This window comes from Dendrobates tinctorius, unplaced genomic scaffold (genome assembly GCF_039654945.1).
Source record: "Dendrobates tinctorius isolate UK_male_01 unplaced genomic scaffold, ASM3965494v1 ptg000162l, whole genome shotgun sequence".
In the NCBI taxonomy this organism is placed as follows: Eukaryota; Metazoa; Chordata; class Amphibia; order Anura; family Dendrobatidae; genus Dendrobates; species Dendrobates tinctorius.
This window is the reverse complement of record NW_027361829.1, coordinates 11,005,537-11,022,654: the sequence shown is the minus strand read 5'-3', so window position 1 is coordinate 11,022,654 and position 17,118 is coordinate 11,005,537. Positions and strand designations below refer to the sequence as shown.

The window sequence follows — 17,118 nt, the reverse complement described above, 5'->3', positions numbered from 1 at the left end:
TTCAGGTAAAGCTTGCATCACACTGTATACTTCCTGTAATTGTGCTAGCTGTGTGATCATCTGCTCAATACGTACCCATTATTATTATTATTATTATTATTATTTATTATTATAGCGCCATTTATTCCATGGCGCTTTACATGTGAGGAGGGGTATACATAATACCTACAAGTACAGTAATCTTAAAAATACAAGTCACGACTGGTACAGGATGAGAGAGGACCCTGCCCGCGAGGGCTCACGATCTACAATGGGATGGGTGAGGATACAGTAGGTGAGGGTAGAGCTGGTCGTGCAGCGGTTTCGTGGATCGGTGGTTACTGCAAGTTGTAGGCTTGTCGGAAGAGGTAGGTCTTCAAGTTCTTTTTGAAGGTTTCCATGGTAGGCGAGAGTCTGATATGTTGTGGTAGAGAGTTCCAGAGTAGAGGGGATGCGCGGGAGAAATCTTGTATGCGATTGTGGAAAGAGGAGATAAGAGGGGGGTACAGAAGGAGATCTTGTGAGGATCGGAGGTTTCGTGCAGGTAAGTACCGGGAGACTAGGTCACAGATGTACGGAGGACTCAGGTTGTGGATGGCTTTGTATGTCATGGTTAGGGTTTTGAACTGGAGTCTTTGGGTAATGGGGAGCCAGTGCAGGGATTGACAGAGGGGAGAGGCCGGGGAATAGCGGGGGGACAGGTGGATTAGTTGGGCAGCAGAGTTAAGAATAGATTGGAGGGGTGTGAGAGTGTTAGAGGGGAGGCCACAGAGCAGGAGGTTGCAGTAGTCAAGGCGGGAGATGATGAGGGCATGGACTAGGGTTTTTGCAGATTCTTGGTTGAGGAATGTACGGATCCATGAAATATTTTGAGTTGAAGTCAGCAGGAAGCGGAAAGGGCTTGGATATGTGGTTTGAAGGAGAGATCAGTGTCAAGGATAACCCCGAGGCAGCGAGCTTGTGGGACTGGAGAGAGTGGGCAGCCGTTTACTTTAATGGATAGGTCTGTTGGGGGGGTCATGTGAGATGGGCGAAAGATGATTAATTCTGTTTTGTCCATATTAAGTTTTAGAAATCTAGCGGAGAAGAAGGATGAAATAGTAGACAGACATTGAGGGATTCTGTTTAGTAGGGAGGTGATATCTGGTCCAGAGATGTAGATCTGTGTGTCATCAGCATAGAGATGATACTGAAAGCCATGAGATTCTATGAGCTGTCCGAGGCTGAAGGTGTAAACGGAGAAGAGCAGGGGCCCTAGGACTGAACCTTGCAGGACTCCGACGGATAAGGGAAAGTAGTGAGGGACTGTTTGAATGTGATGAAGTCCTCATTAAAGTGGGATTTTTCCATCTCCGCTCAGCAGCCCTGGAAGCCAGCCTCAGTTCTTTGGTCAGACTGGTGTGCCAGGGCTGTCTGTTGATTTTGCGAGTTTTGGTATGATTGAGAGGGGCAACTGATTCCGAAGCTACAGCTATTGTGGTGTTATATAGAGCGGCAGCGGCATCCGCATTGTGTAGGGAACTTATGTCTGTAAGAGGGAGGAGGGATTCAGACAGTGAGTGTAGATTGAGGTGTTGAAGATTTCTGCGAGGGTGTGCGAGTTTTTGAGGTGGGGATTGTGGACCTGAGGAGGAGAGGGAAGAGAATGTAAGTAGGTTGTGGTCAGAGAGAGGAAGAGGTGAGTTACAGAGGCTAGATAGGGAGCAGAGGCGGGTGAAGATGAGGTCTAGTGTGTGGCCATCTTTGTGAGTGGCTGCAGAAGACCATTGAGTGAGGCCGAAGGAGGAAGTGAGAGATAGAAGTTTAGAGGCAGCAGAGAGGGAAGTGTCAATGGGGATGTTGAAGTCACCCAAGATGATAGTGGGAATATCAGTGGAAAGGAAATGGAGTAGCCAGGTGGTGAAGTGGTCAAAGAAGGTGGTGGCTGACCCTGGAGGGCGGTATATGACAGCTAGTTGGAGGTTGGAGGGGGAGTAGATGCGCACAGAGTGCACCTTGAAGGAAGGGAGGGTAACAGAGGGCGACAGTGGGATTGGGGTGAAGGAGCAGTTATCTGACAGGAGAAAAACAACTCCTCCACCATGCTTGCAGCTGGGGCGGGGGGTGTGGGAAAGGTAGAATCCACCATATGAGAGTGCAGCAGGAGAGGCTGTGTCAGAGGAGGTGAGCCAGGTTTCGGTGATGGCGAGGAAGGAAAGTTTGTTAGTAATAAAAAGATCATGGATGAAAGAAAGTTTGTTGCAGACAGAGCGAGCATGTTACCCATGTCATTTGTATTCTTTATAGTTTTACCGCATGTTCTATACTCTTCACCAATAAACAAGTTAGACTATAGAGAACAGTCTGCTTATTTTGGAAGATAGAAGGTGGTTTATGCTGTATGCTAGAGTGCACACCGTGTCAACGTGTATGAAGGCAGAACAGATAGGAAAAAAACAAAATGACATGACAGGACTGCAACAAAGTGCGGGTTCCAAGAGCAACTCCAAAATGGACCCTTGAATTTGGGCACTTTGAAAAGGTCCTCAAAGAAGTGCACTCTTGTGAAGACAGATGCAGGTTAAAGTGTAACTAAGCTATTATCAGTTCTGTAGATCAATGGAGGCCTGGGTACTGAGACCCCACTGATCATTCATAAGACTGTGCAGAACCCCCCAGCTTCTGTACGTCAGTCTAAGGGCTCAGTACATGGCTGTGCACACCTCTTACAGATCAGTCTCAGCGCTCCAGCGCACATCAGAAATTAGTCCAAGCTGTAGTAAAAAGATTGTTTCAACGATAAACCACTTGTCTTGTTTCTTACATGAATAACACCTACATAATACATTTCTCACCATCACATTGGGCCATATGCAAAATCCATGAAATCATAAAGGCATATTCCCATGCCTTAAATGATTGCTAGAATATACCATTATTGGTGGGATTCAGATTGACAGTTCATAGTGGTGCGCTGAGTTAATGAGGCAGCATGCAGCAATTTCATTCTCAGGAACAACCGGTGTCCATGAGGTCAGACCCCCCCAAGTGATATGGCATCATATATGATCTAGGCCATTTTAGTTGACCATACACATAAGTTAGCTGGTGGCTGAACAGCTATCAATTCCAACCTCCCTATAAACTTGCACAGTCAGTCTGGGAAGATTATTGTAGTATTGTATTATTGTAGCTCTGACAGATATTTCACCTGGGAGAAGCGAGAATCAGTACACGGCACCATTTATCTAATCTGAATGGCCACCTTTAACAATGTAAGAAAGTTGTGTGTCCCTTCAGCTGGCTCTTACACTTTCTAGAACTGCAAAGACAGAGTCTGCTGACAAAGAGAACGGAAATTGAGGCTAATAAATTTATATTCTCGGGACAGTAAAAATGTTTTACAATGTTGATGTTGTATTTATTTATCTTTTTACCCAGGATGAAGTAATGTAGTCTGCCTTCTCTGGTCAGGATGTCCACAGATGCGGTACTCAGGTACAGAGCTGCCCTGACTGGCATATGGGGCCCAAATCAGCAGACGGGGCCCGCATCGGGCCCCATCTCTTCTGCTGATCGGGCCCTAGCGACAGGATTTTCCAGTGCAGTAAGTGAACCTGCGTCCATTCAGTTACTTTATTGCCTTGCGGGCCCTTGCGGCAGTGATGTCAGCCCGCACGTCGCTGGCGTATGACGACATGGTCATTCTCCAGCAAGTGCGTGTTGATACGCTGGGGGGATCATCGCCTCAGGAGCGCGGCAAGGTAAGAGAAAAGCTTTCTTTTTCTATGGAAAGCGGCAAGCCACAATATGTTTCACCGACAGGATGGAGACACATGGACCATGTGTCTCCATCCTGCCTGGGGCAGACTGGAGACAAGGGGCAGAATAGAGACACGGGGGCAGAATTGGAGAAACAGGGGCAGAATGGAGACAAGGGGCAGAATAGAGACATGGGGCAGGATTGGAGACACGGGGCAGAATGAAGACAAGGAGCAGAATGAAGACAAGGGGCAGAATGGAGACATGGCGCAGGATTGGAGACACGGGGCAGGATTGGAGACATGGGGCAGAATGGAGACAAGGGGCAGAATGGAGACACGAGGGCAGAATGGTGACACGGGGCAGGATTGGAGACACGGGGCAGGATTGGAGACACGGGCAGGATTGAAGACACAGCGGCAGGATTGGAGACACAGTGGCAGGATGGAGACACAGGCAGGATGGGAGACATGGTGCAGGATAGAGACAGATGGGGCAGGATCATGGGGCAGGATGGAGACAGATGGGGAAGGATCATGGGGCAGGATGGATACCATGGAGACAGATGGGACAGGATCATGGGGCAGATGGGGTAGGACAATGGGGCAGATGGGGCAGGATCATGGGGCAGGATGGAGACAGATGGTGTAGGATCATGGGGCAAGATGGATATGATGGAGATAGAGGGGGCAGGATCATGGGGCAGATGGGGTGTCTGGTCATGATGCAGTGGTATTTGTCCCCTGTATGTGATATTATTGGTCATTTTAAAAATTGAAAAATAAATAAACTAAATAAAAATTACCTAAATTGTATTGGATATTTTAACAAATGTTTTATAGGTTAGAGTAGAGTAGGGCCCGGCCTAAAGAGTCTACCTTGTGGTGGTGGTTTAAAAAATCTTTTGACTGTGGACAGTTCGAGGGGTGGAGGTGGGACTGTTGTGGAGCCTGGGTGGAGTCTCAAGGGGGCCCCGAAAATTTTGCCAATATGGGGCCCCGAAATTCCTAGTGGAAGCCCTGCTCAGATACCAGATATCCACACTGGTTTTCACCTGGAAAGATGCCAAAGAACTGTGCAGATCAACGTGTACATGTACTGAGCAGTAAGATTTCTATCTTCATGATTGAGGCCTTTTAAAATTTATTTCTAAAGCCATAAAACCTGCTTCTAAATTATGTATTAAAATATATCCAAAAAAATGGGCCTAATGTATGGCACTTCAAAAATCAACTAATTCATCAAACAAAACAAATGAAGTTTAGCCATAAAATAATGTATCTTTTATTACTGCACAAATGGCAAACAAAATAAAAACATTAAAAGAGACACATGTCCAATATGACTCACAAGATAAATATGTACACATATAGCCATGCAGAGTATAAGTTTACAGACAAATAAGCGACTAAAACATGTAGCCTACTGTGAAACACATGGACTATATGATCAAAAAAAGGTAAATGTAGCTTCAGAATGGAAAAAGGGTCCGCAATTAACAACCCCTTAATGTCCAATGACGTGCACAGTATGTCATCAGACATCTCCCCTGCTTTGATGAGTGCTCCGGTGCTGAGCCCGCATCAAAGCCGGGACATGTCAGCTGTTATGAACAGCTGACATGTGCCCGCAATAGGCGCGAGCGGAATCGCCACCCGCCTGCGCCTATTAACTAGTTATATCCCGCTGTCAAAGCTGACAGCGGGCATTTAAATAGCATTTCCGGCCGCCGGGATCGGGGTCGGCATCATGTTGCCTGGACAGCCTGAGGTCTCTATGAGACTGCTATGGTTGTTCCAGGCATATGGCTTTCAGTGCCACCCTGTGGTCGGCGCTGAAAGCACAGCAGTAAATCAGTAGCCTATGGAGGCTATTGAAGCATGCCAAAAGTAAAAAAAAAAAAATGTTTAAAAATAAAAGAAAATTAAAAAAACCTAAAAGTTCAAATCACCCCTCTTTCGCCCCAATCAAAATAAAACAGTAAAAAAAAGTTCCACATACACATATTAGGTATCGCAGCGTTCAGAATCACCCGATCTATCAATAAAAAAAACCCATTAACCCGATCGCTAAACGGCATAGCGAGAAAAAAATTCAAAACGCCAGAATTAAGTTTTTTTGGTCGCCAAGACATTGCATTAAAATGCAATAATGGGCGATCAAAAGAACATATCTGCACAAAGGTGGTATCATTAAAAACGTCAGCCCGGTGCGGGAAAAATAAGCCCTCACCCGACCCCAGATCATGAAAAATAAAGACGCTACGAGTCTCGGAAAATTGCGCATTTTTTTTTTTAGCAAACTTTGGAATTTTTTCACCACTTAGATAAAAGAGGACATAGACATGTTTGGTGTCTATGAACTCGTAATGACTTGGAGAATCATAATGGCAGGTCAGATTTAGCATCTAGTGAACCTAGCAAAAAAGCCAAGCAAAAAACAAGTGTGGGATTGCACTTTTTTGCAATTTCACCGCACTTGGAATTTTTTTCCCGTTTTCAAGTACACGACATGGTAAAACCAATGGTGTCATTTAAAATTACAACTCGTCCTGCAAAAAATAAGCCCTCACATGGCCATATAGATGAAAAAATAAAAAAAGTTATGGCTCTGGAAAGAAGGGGAGGGAAAAATGAAAATGCAAAACCAAAAATACCCCTGGTCATTAAGGGATTAAGGCCTACCACAGCAAATATCACTCATATCATAAGGGTCATTAAATTGCAGTAGCAATGTACTAAAAATCCAAGTAGTGTACCTAAATAGACCCACACAGTACTTTCTGTAATCAAAGTGCAATGTGCACAGACTGTCTGTACAAAAGTAACAGTATAAATAAATGTGGTACATAGGATGGCTAGTACAAGTAGAGTAAAATCGCATACGGCATACAATAAAGGCCTATGTCAACCCAGGGCTAATGCCACCAAATATCATCGCTCATATGGGTGGTAGCTAAAAAGTGCAAAGTGCATATGGAGGCATACAGCCTAGTGAGACTACTTTCACACTAGCGTCGTGTGACGTACATCGCAATGCGCCGTTTTGGAGAAAAAACGCATCCTGCAAAGTTGCCCACAGGATGCGTTTTTTCTCCATAGACTTGCATTAGCGACGAATTGCGACGTATGGCCACACGTCGCATCCATCGTGCGACGGATGCGTCGTGTTTTGGCGGGCGCAACGCACAAAAAAAGTTACATGTAACTTTTTTTGTGCGTCGTGTCCGCCATTTTCGACCGTGCATGCGCGGCCGAAACTCCGCCCCCTCCTCCCTGGACATTACAATGGGGCAGCGGATGCGTTGAAAAACTGCATCCGCTGCCCGCATTGTGCAAATCTTTCACAACGTGCGTCGGTACGTTGGCTTGATGCATTGCGACGGGCCCGTACTGATGCAAGTGTGAAAGTATCCTAAGGCTCATATGGGTGGTAGCTGATACAGTGCACGCAGTGTACGACATGTACATCCAAATACTGCCCAAAGTGAAAACACCGCCTCTCCTCCCATATAAGCCATGTTGCCCAGCCAAAAATAAAAGTGCAAAGTGCATATGGAAGCATACAACCTTGTGTGGCAGAGATCTCTGATGTACGTTTCGCTCTAGCTTTGCCTCAGGGGGTGACAAAGCTAGAGTGAAACGTACGTCGGGGATCTCTGCCTCACAAGGTTGTATGCTTCCATATGCACTTTGCACTTTCATTTTTGGCTGGGCAACATGGCTTATATGGGAGGAGAGGCGGTGTTTTCACTGTAGGCAGTATTTTGATGTACATGTCGTACACTGCATGCACTGTATCAGCTACCACCCATATGAGCCTTACTAGGCTGTATGCCTCCATATGCACTTTGCACTTTTTAGCTACCACCCATATGAGCGATGATATTTGGTGGCATTAGCCCAGGGTTGACATAGGCCTTTATTGTATGCCGTATGCGATTTTACTCTACTTGTACTAGCCATCCTATGTACCACATTTATTTATACTGTTACTTTTGTACAGACAGTCTGTGTACATTGCGCTTTGATTACAGAAAGTACTGTGTGGGTCTATTTAGGTACACTACTTGGATTTTTAGTACATTGTTACTGCAATTTAATGACCCTTATGATATGAGTGATATTTGCTGTGGTAGGCCTTAATTGCGGACCCTTTTTCCATTCTGAAGCTACATTTACCTTTTTTTGATCATATAGTCCATGTGTTTCACAGTAGGCTACATGTTTTAGTCGCTTATTTGTCTGTAAACTTATACTCTGCATGGCTATATGTGTACATATTTATCTTGTGAGTCATATTGGACATGTGTCTCTTTTAATGTTTTTATTTTGTTTGCCATTTGTGCAGTAATAAAGGATACATTATTTTATGGCTAAACTTCATGTGTCTTGTTTGATGAATAAATTATGTATTAGTGCAGAGTGATTCCTGTATTTCTCAGGCTTTATTCACATGGCCAGCTGATATTACCATTTTTGAGGTCAGAAAAACAAAAATAAAATGTTCTAATACAGGATCCATTCATTTAAATGGGAATTAAAGTGTCATAAAGTGTCTTTCCTTTGCCTATTTTCCAGGTGCAATCAATTTTTTTTAAGCTGGATCAAAAAACTAGTCCTCAAAACTTTCTTGTTAGGCTCAAAAAACATATAGCAACTGGAATGTTTTATAAATGCAGTATATATATATATATATTAACATTAAAGTGTATGGGAAATTAATATAAAGAATGGTTTAAACTTTGCATTTATATCTGCCCTCTCTAATGAATCCAGCTTTTTAATACTGGATTCTTTACAGATGGATGAAAACTGGATATGTGAACAGATGTTTACTAGACATAGAAGTACCAGGTCCACTGGATGTTATGTAAAACTAAATATGGAACACACGGTGCTACACACAAGGAAGGAAACAGAATTACAGCAAATGATAACATGTGGCTTTGCTGAGGTACATTTTGGGTCCTAAATTCTCCTGCAATGAAGATTTTGTGAAAATGGTGCATCTGAACCACATTGTAAGGGGGGAACCTGTTATAACATCGGCAGAATAAATTGACATTTATGGATTTTAAATCTGATTGGCATTATAATACAGACATTCCCCACAGTCTGTGCACGAAATTCCTTTTGTTTGGAAAAACAGACTTCTTTGACAGTAGAAGAACTAGGTTTCAGATTTAAAGTGAGTCTATCACGAGGTTTTTGCTACCCCATCTGACAGCGACCTGATGTAGGGGAGGATATCCTGACTCCAGTGACGCGTCACCCCCCGAGCTGCCCGCCACAGCCCTGACACAATCACCATCCTATCTGCTGCAGATCCAGCAGTTCTCTGAATGCTGATCCCTGTATAATCCCGCACATACCCTTGATTGGCAGCCCTCTATCCCTGCACAGTGAATACAGAAAGCCACCAACCAGTGGCAGAGACGGCCTGAACCACCTAGCAGCAGGTTTACTAGTCCCTTAATAATCTCCTTCTGATAATAAAATGATTTTACGAAAGCTAAAGCCAGCAGTCCAGTAAGCGACATCACCGCAACCAGGGCCTCCGTCCCTTTAAAGAAATCTCATGGACAAGTAGAGGGGTACGTCCATATACTAAGCCCACTGTACATGTGTCCCAAGGGCTTGAACTGTAAAAGGAACACTCCTTGTAAAACTGAAAGATAACGTTATGCCCAGCGCAGGGCTTTAGTGGGCACGCACTGAGCCCTGTATGAGGAACAAGCCTTTTTCACAAGATGTTTGTGGGGAGAGCTCCTGTGGCACATATTAAGCAACCTATAGGTTTTTACGTCATGGTTCCAATTTTGTTTCTGCATGGAATTGTTAGTCCACAAAGAGGAAACCAAGAACTAACTTGACTCCGCAGAACACAGTATCAGTTGTTAGGCGTCTGGTTTCTGCGCCTGCTCTGCAGGAATCCAGAGCCTCACATCCTGCGGTCTCCTGCTGTCTATCTACTGCAGGGAAGATTACTTTGCAGCAGACCGCTCCAGAGACTAAGTTCCTCTGTGCTCCTACTGGGCATGCTCACGAGGCGATGTCCCATTGGAGATCGGGAGTCATGTGCCCATGTCCTGCTCCAGATCTCATTGGTCCATCTCGGAGATCTGGAGGGTCCCGCACGGCTATAAAAAGCGCGCATGACCGTTCGGCCATGCACTAGTATAGACTTTTCAAGCTAAATGTGTGAATGGTGACAGATGTATGACTCTGGTGACTGACTCATTTGAAACCCCTTCCCTCTGATATTACGCATGTGGATAGGGACTTACTGCAGCAGTCAGCGCCAGTCAGTGGCAAGCCTTAGGCCACTGTGCACACCACACCTCTGCTCTAACGTCCGACATTGCGCCTGCTTCCTAGCCTTGTCGACTAGCGGCCGTGCCCTACGCCGCGCTGCAGTTGCAGCCCTCCTTGGCGTCCGCAGTAGCGACGCCGCACACACGGTAGGTCTAGAAGGACGCAGCTCCTCTGCCTTGGGTCCTGCTCCTGTGACCAGATACCGTGTGTGCATTTCCCTGTGGTCTGTGACACTAACAGGCTCAGCGTTTTCGTATGTTTATGTTGCGGCACCTCTGTGTGTGAACAGAGCCAGCTTTGCGCACTTCGGGTGAACTCTAACCGGTGCGCATTATACCGCCATATTGCTTGTCTGTCATTACGTAGCAGCAGTGTAACACTTACTGCACGGTGGACCCCGAGCGGCGAACGCACTTTATTATTTATTTTTATTTAGTGCGTTCCGCCGTTCCTAACAATCAGTATTACCTGAATTATTACTTTAAAGTGAAATAATGCACCTCCCCATTTATAAAGGTTGCAACAGTGGAATACAGATTAAAATAAAGAATATTTGACCATCAAAACACCACCTCTATAGAGTCACATTATTGTCAGAGGAGTCAGGTCACGTGTGCTTGGAGTGCATGTTGGGGAGAGTAGTGCATACACACCGCAAGAAACCCTATACATTTAATATGGGATTTGGGCATCATTCCTCTTGTAGCTGGCTAGTGGCCAGCCATTTCCCACAGACAGACACGCTTTTGGTCCTTTGTGGAGTTGAATGCACGTGTCTCCCAACTATTGGTACCAAGATATTTGGTTCAGACTGCAGTTTGATGCCTGGTAATAACATTGCACCGTTACCAGAATGTAGTAACTAAAAGTGTCTCTTTTTCTGTATCTACTTGAAAACTTAGTGTATCAGGTAAAAGTTCCAATGCAATGGTTTATTGCCATAAATATTGTTTGTATATTAAATATGTCCCATGTAGTTGGGGGGAGAAAAACCTTTCCAAGTCCTCCAGAAAATAAAAGCACAGATTTGGGGTTTATTCTTGCCTACATCTGGGCAATAAAAATGAAAAAAGCATATATAGAATGGGAGGAATAGGGCTAAGTGACAGCACATGTGAAAAAGACTTGGGTATACTAATAGATCACAGACTGAATATGAGTCAACAGTGTGATGCAGCAGCAAAAAAGGCAAATGCAATTCTAGGATGTATTAACAGAAACATACAGTCTAGATCACGTGAAGTCATTATTTCCCTCTACTCCTCTTTGGTCAGACCTCATCTGGAATATTGTGTCCAGTTTTGGGCACCACATTTTAAAAAAGACATCAACAAACTGGAGCAAGTTCAGAAAAGAGCGACCAGAATGGTGACCGGTCTGCAAACCCTGTCTTATGAGGAAAGGTTGCAGGAATTGGGAATGTTTAGTTTGCAAAAGAGAAGACTGAGAGGAGACTTAATAGCTGTCTACAAATATCTAAAGGGCTGTCACATTGTAGAAGGATAAACTTTATTCTCATTTGCACAAGGAAAGACTAGAAGCAATGGGATGAAACTGAATGGGAGGAGACACAGATTACATATTAGAAAAAACTTTTTGACAGTTAGAGTGATCAATGAGTGGAACAGGCTGCCACGAGAAGTGGTGAGTTCTCCTTCAATGGAAGTCTTCAAACAGAGGCTGGACAGACATCTGACTGGGATGATTTAGCGAATCCTGCTTTGAGCAGGGGGTTGGACCAGATGGCCCAGAAGGTCCCTTCCAACTCTACGATTCTATGATTTTATGATTCTATGATTCTATTGGGGTTTATTCTTGATACTGACAAGAGAAGGACTGGTCCTGCTTTTAATCCCTGGGGTTGTAGTCAATGTGCAATTCCCTGGCAGGGATTCTCAGATCATACTTGTCTGTAGTGGCTCTCTATCCTGGGACACAGCGTGTCCCTCTGCTTGTTGGAGTGGTTTCGTGTAGTCAGAAGATCTCATTAGTTAAGTTTTTGTTGTGGGACTATTTTTGTTAGCTTATTTGCAATCTTTAATTAGTGACGTGAATACCTGGTCCACTTTTTATAACTGTTCTGCATTTGAATGGGGCTACGCAGGTGAACAGCTTCTCTGCTGTAATGTCTTCTGGCAGTTTTATGAGGAACTGTGCTATATGAATAAAGTTCATCTGTAAAAGGATATCTTTTCATGTAGTCGCAAGATTCCCAGTGCGGTCCTAAACATGTCCTCCCTGTCCCTGGGAACATGTCCCACACTCAAAAGGCCAGATCAAGTGGCAGAGATTTACTGTACAGTGTGAATATCCAGTCTATCAGGTAGAGGTCTGGAGTAAGACTATACGAATTGAAGTGCAGGAAAAGCTTGGGGAGATTTTCCTCCAAGAATACATCAAAGGCTGCAAAGTATTTCAGCATCATGCTGTGATCTACCCAGAAGAAGGCCAGCTGGCATGGCTTATTGAGGAGATTTTCAAAGGCTATGAATGCATCAGCTTCTTCCAAGTTAAGAATGAGTTGCGATGATGGACATGCCCTGGACATAGCTAATGTCTGGTCTGTAACACGTGTAGGCCCCCAGCACACTGTGCAGCAAGTCATGGTAGGGTCCCCTCTTCTGAAAGATATACAGTGACGGGAATGTTCGAGATATATCTAGTTTAATTAGCTCTAGAATGACTTCTGTGTCAGCGACTGACACCCTGGCATCTTCAGATTCATTTTTGGAGGTTGTCTCCCTTAGGCTTTTCCAGTGCTCCTTAGCTCTAGAGAGGAAGATGTCATAAACCTCGGGGATGATATTAAGCTCATTCCCTACAGCTAGGCTCCACACCTTCCCACGTACACTTGGTGGTAAGCCTTGCCTCCAAAGGTCTCGAACTTTCCTTGAATTTCTCACAGCGATCCAGTTTGGCAAGATGTCAGAGTTCCACACAACCATGGCGCTCACAATATTTCCTCTTGATGAATATTTCCTTCATCATCTTTTTTCTTCTTTGTGCTTCTTTAACCTCTCGTTTCTTAGCTTCCACTACCATCTCATCGTACTCATGTCGGTGGCGCAGGGTTTCATGGACGGATTTTGCTGGAAGATTCGCAGGTCAATCTTCTAAGATGAGAGCAGTGGTAGAGAGTGGTTCAATCTCAATTTTTTTACGTCTGGTGGATTAGGCCGAGACTTTGCATGTCCTCGCAGTGCATTCTTCATATTTCCCTGTGTTTAACAGATTTCGTGTGGAGACTGAAGAGAGACTGCCAGAACCGTCATTGCTATGGTCTGCGGAACGCACCAAATAATATAAGAGGAGATATGAGGTGCGTTCGTGTGGCGCCCCTGAGGGTTCAGTCACCACAGAGGTGCTGCACCTCCTCCTGAGGTGTGGTGCCCCACCATCCAGGTAAGGTGGAGACACCTGACCACACTCCAACACCTGCATCCCACACAACATAGTAGTGTAGAAAAGCACCTTTGGTGGCTCCCTGCTTGGAACACGAAGAGTGCTGGGAGGTGGGTGGAGCTTAGTTGCACAAGTGAGTGGAGATGATTAGGACTAAGTCAGTCTGTGAGAGAAGATCCCCTGAGTGGGATGGATGGAGGGAGGTGCTGCAACAGTCTCCTGTGACCTGGAGCTGCTGGCACTGGAAAGAGATATAGAAAGCCTGATTCTCCATAAGGAAGAAAGATTTGTACGGAATGTGAGGAGAAGAAGAGAAATAAGGACTAGGGTCAGAGCAGGGCTCTTCTTCAAGTTCTAAGCGCATGGCCGGGGTCCGGTCCCCGAGGTTGTATGGATACTAATGGTCTTCCAGCAGACACCGGAGGAATAGAAGTTGTCACCACTTTATTCCCACACAAGACTTGGGGGCACAACAGCAACGTGAGTGAGCCGGGACTCGGTAGTAAGGAGTCCCCGAAGCAGGCTACAGCTGTCTGCCGTACAAGTAGAGTTCAAAGGAACATCTTAAAGGAGGAACTTGGGTTTAACACACAACCGCAAGTACTTCATTACAAGCGCTAGAAAGGAAACATTCAGAGAAGGCATATGTTGGCGGAGTGTTGGAACGGAGTGCTTCATCTTGCCTGGAGGTCGGATGAGCCCCTAACCTGGAGGACACAGCACTGAGGCGGGCACCTGTATGCACAACAGACTGTGAGTAAAGCTTTGGAACTACATGCCCTGGTGTCCTCCGCTTATTCCTGCACCAACCCACTCAGCACTGCTACATCTCTGTGCTTAACACTGCACCATTACGCTCTCCTCACTATCTCCCAATCTACACTGCCCTGGGACTACAGCCCTACCTGTGGAGGGCCACAACATCATTGCTGCTCCACACCATCTGTCCCAGAGGATCTGTCTGCAGCGTCGGCTTAACATCTTCATTGCCAAACACCACAGGTGGCGTCACGAATCATCCACTTATAAACTTTAATCATCAGCCACACTATTTCCTTTTACATGGACGCCCAGGGCCACGGACCGGGTCACCGCTACCGTGACACTTCCCATTGAAATCAACGGGCCCGGCTCCGAGTACCCCACGGCTCTGGCGGGTAAGCCATTCGCAGCCTGGGGTCCACCGTGCAGAGATGGAACCTGCTGCTAAGTAATGACGGACAGTATATGGTGGTAAAGCATAAACACACGTGGGTTAACTTCACCCAGTGTGTATGAGGCGAACCCTGTTACATCACAGGGCCGCAGTACTGCAGAGAAAACACTAGAGTTTTTGGTCACAAGACCCTGCCCCAAGGTCAAGGAGTTAGAGTCCTCTAGACCAACTAGCATTGGCGCCACAACTGCGGTGCCAGGCAAAAACTAAACTGAGGATTCCCGCACTATGTGCGTACAGTGCCACTCAGGCGGACTCCACTAAACGCCCTAAACTCGGGCCAGAAAAGTGCACTGTTTGCGCACTGTGCCTCTCTGATGGACCCTGCTGTAGACTCAGTACTATCATGCCTAGTGCTCGGTGGCACAGTCTGGCACTAGCTAGCTCAATCACCCTGCACATACAACAATGCTAGGCAAGGGACCTTAATGAGTCATTCACCAGGTCTCAGACACTCATCCACACATACACGAATCTCATTTTATATTAGTGCATGGCCAGGCGGCCATGCAAATCTTTTATAGCTTCAGCCTTCAGGGACCATCCCAGTGGTCCAATCGGAGCAGCAACAGGACCTGAGCATGTGATCTCCGGCCTCCAATGAGAAGTCGTCCCACTGGCATGCTCATTAGGCCGAAAGAAGGACTAAGTCCCTAAAAGCTGCTCGCTGCTGACTAGTGCAGGTTACTATAGCTGAACCAGGGGTGGCAGCAGTAACCAAACCGACAGCACTAGCCTGAGCAAGATGCCGGGATCGACATCTCTGTTGAGCAGCCTCCACTGCAGTCGGGACTGAATGGAAGACTACAGAAGGCAAGGCTCGGGATTCCTCCTGTGCAGAGGAAGAAACCCGAATCCTAACACCGTCATCCTGCTGAATTACAGTGCCTTGTGAAATTATTCGGCCCCCTGGAACTTTTCAACCTTTTCCCACATATCACGCTTCAAACAAAAAGATACCAAATGTAAATTTTTGGTGAAGAATCAACAACAAATTGAGCATAATTGTGAAGTTGAACTAAATTTATTGGTTATTTTAAATTTTTGTAGAAATTCAAAAACTGAAAAGTGGGCGTGCAATATTATTCGGTCCCTTTAACTTTATACTTTGTTGCACCACCTTTTGCTGTGATTACAGCTGCAAGTTGCTTGGGGTATGTCTCTATGAGTTTTGTACATAGAGAGACTGAAATTCTTACCCATTCTTCCTTGGCAAACAGCTCGAGCTCAGTGAAGTTTGATGGAGATCGTTTGTTTTCAGCTCTTTCCACAGATTCTCGATTGGATTCGGGTCTGGACTTTGACTTGACCATTCTAACACCTGGATATGTTTATTTGTGAACCATTCCATTGTAGATTTTGCTTTATGCTTGGGATCATTGTCTTGTTGGAAGACAAATCTCCGTTCCAGTCTCAGGTCTTTTGCAGACTCCAACAGGTTTTCTCCAAGAATGGTCCTGTATTTCACTCCATCCATCTTCCCATCAATTTTAACCATCTTCCCTGTCCCTGCTGAAGAAAAGCAGGCCCAAACCATGATGCTGCCACCACCATGCTTGACAGTGGGGATGGTGTGTTCAGGGTGATGAGCTGTGTTGCCATTTGGCATTGTTGCCAAAAAGTTCAATTTTGGTTTCATCTGACCAGAGCACCTTCTTCCACATGTTTGGTGTGTCTCGCAGGAGGGTTGCTGCAAAGTTTAGACAACACTATTTATGGATATCTTTGAGAAATGGCTTTCTTCTTGCCACTCTTCCATAAAGGCCAGATTTGAGCAGTGTATGACTAATTGATGTCCTATGGACAGACTGTTCCACCTCAGCTGTAGATCTCTGCAGTTCTGCCAGAGTGATCATGGGCCTCTTGGCTGCATCTCTGATCAGTCTTCTCCTTGCTTGAGATGAAAATTTAGAGGGACGGCAAGGTCTTGGTAGATTTGCAGTGGTATGATACTCCTTCCATTTCAATATGATCACCTGCACAGTGCTCCTTGGGATGTTTAAAGCTTTGGAAGTCATTTTGTATCCAAATCTGGCTTTAAATTTCTCCACACCAGAATCACGGACCTGCCTGTTATTTTCCTTGGTCTTCATGATGCTCTCTGTGCATCAAACAGAACCCTGAGACTATCACAGAGCAGGTGCATTTATATGGAGACTTGATTACACACAGGTGGATTATATTTATCATCATTAGTCATTTAGGACAACATTGGATCATTCAGAGATCCACAATGAACTTCTGGAGTGAGTTTGCTGCACTGAAAGTAAAGGTGCCGAATAATATTGCACGCCCCACTTTTCAGTTTTTTTAATTTCCACAAAAATTTAAAATAACCAATAAATTTCGTTCAACTTCACAATTGTGTTCCACTTGTTGTTGAAAAGGTTGAAAAGTTGCAGGGGGCCGAATACTTTCACAAGGCACTGTATTTTACAGTCTTTCTGAGCATTCTCTCTAGGA

The 17,118-nt window shown here is 45.2% G+C and overlaps 1 protein-coding gene and 1 pseudogene across 1 annotated transcript in view; both read right to left on the bottom strand.

The window, feature by feature from the left end:
• VWC2 (von Willebrand factor C domain containing 2) overlaps positions 1-17,118 on the bottom strand; it is a 1,187,314-nt gene that overhangs the window by 684,103 nt on the left and 486,093 nt on the right. The gene's annotated exons all lie outside the window — the stretch shown is intronic.
• LOC141052565 (TBC1 domain family member 12 pseudogene) lies at positions 11,846-13,164 on the bottom strand (annotated as a pseudogene).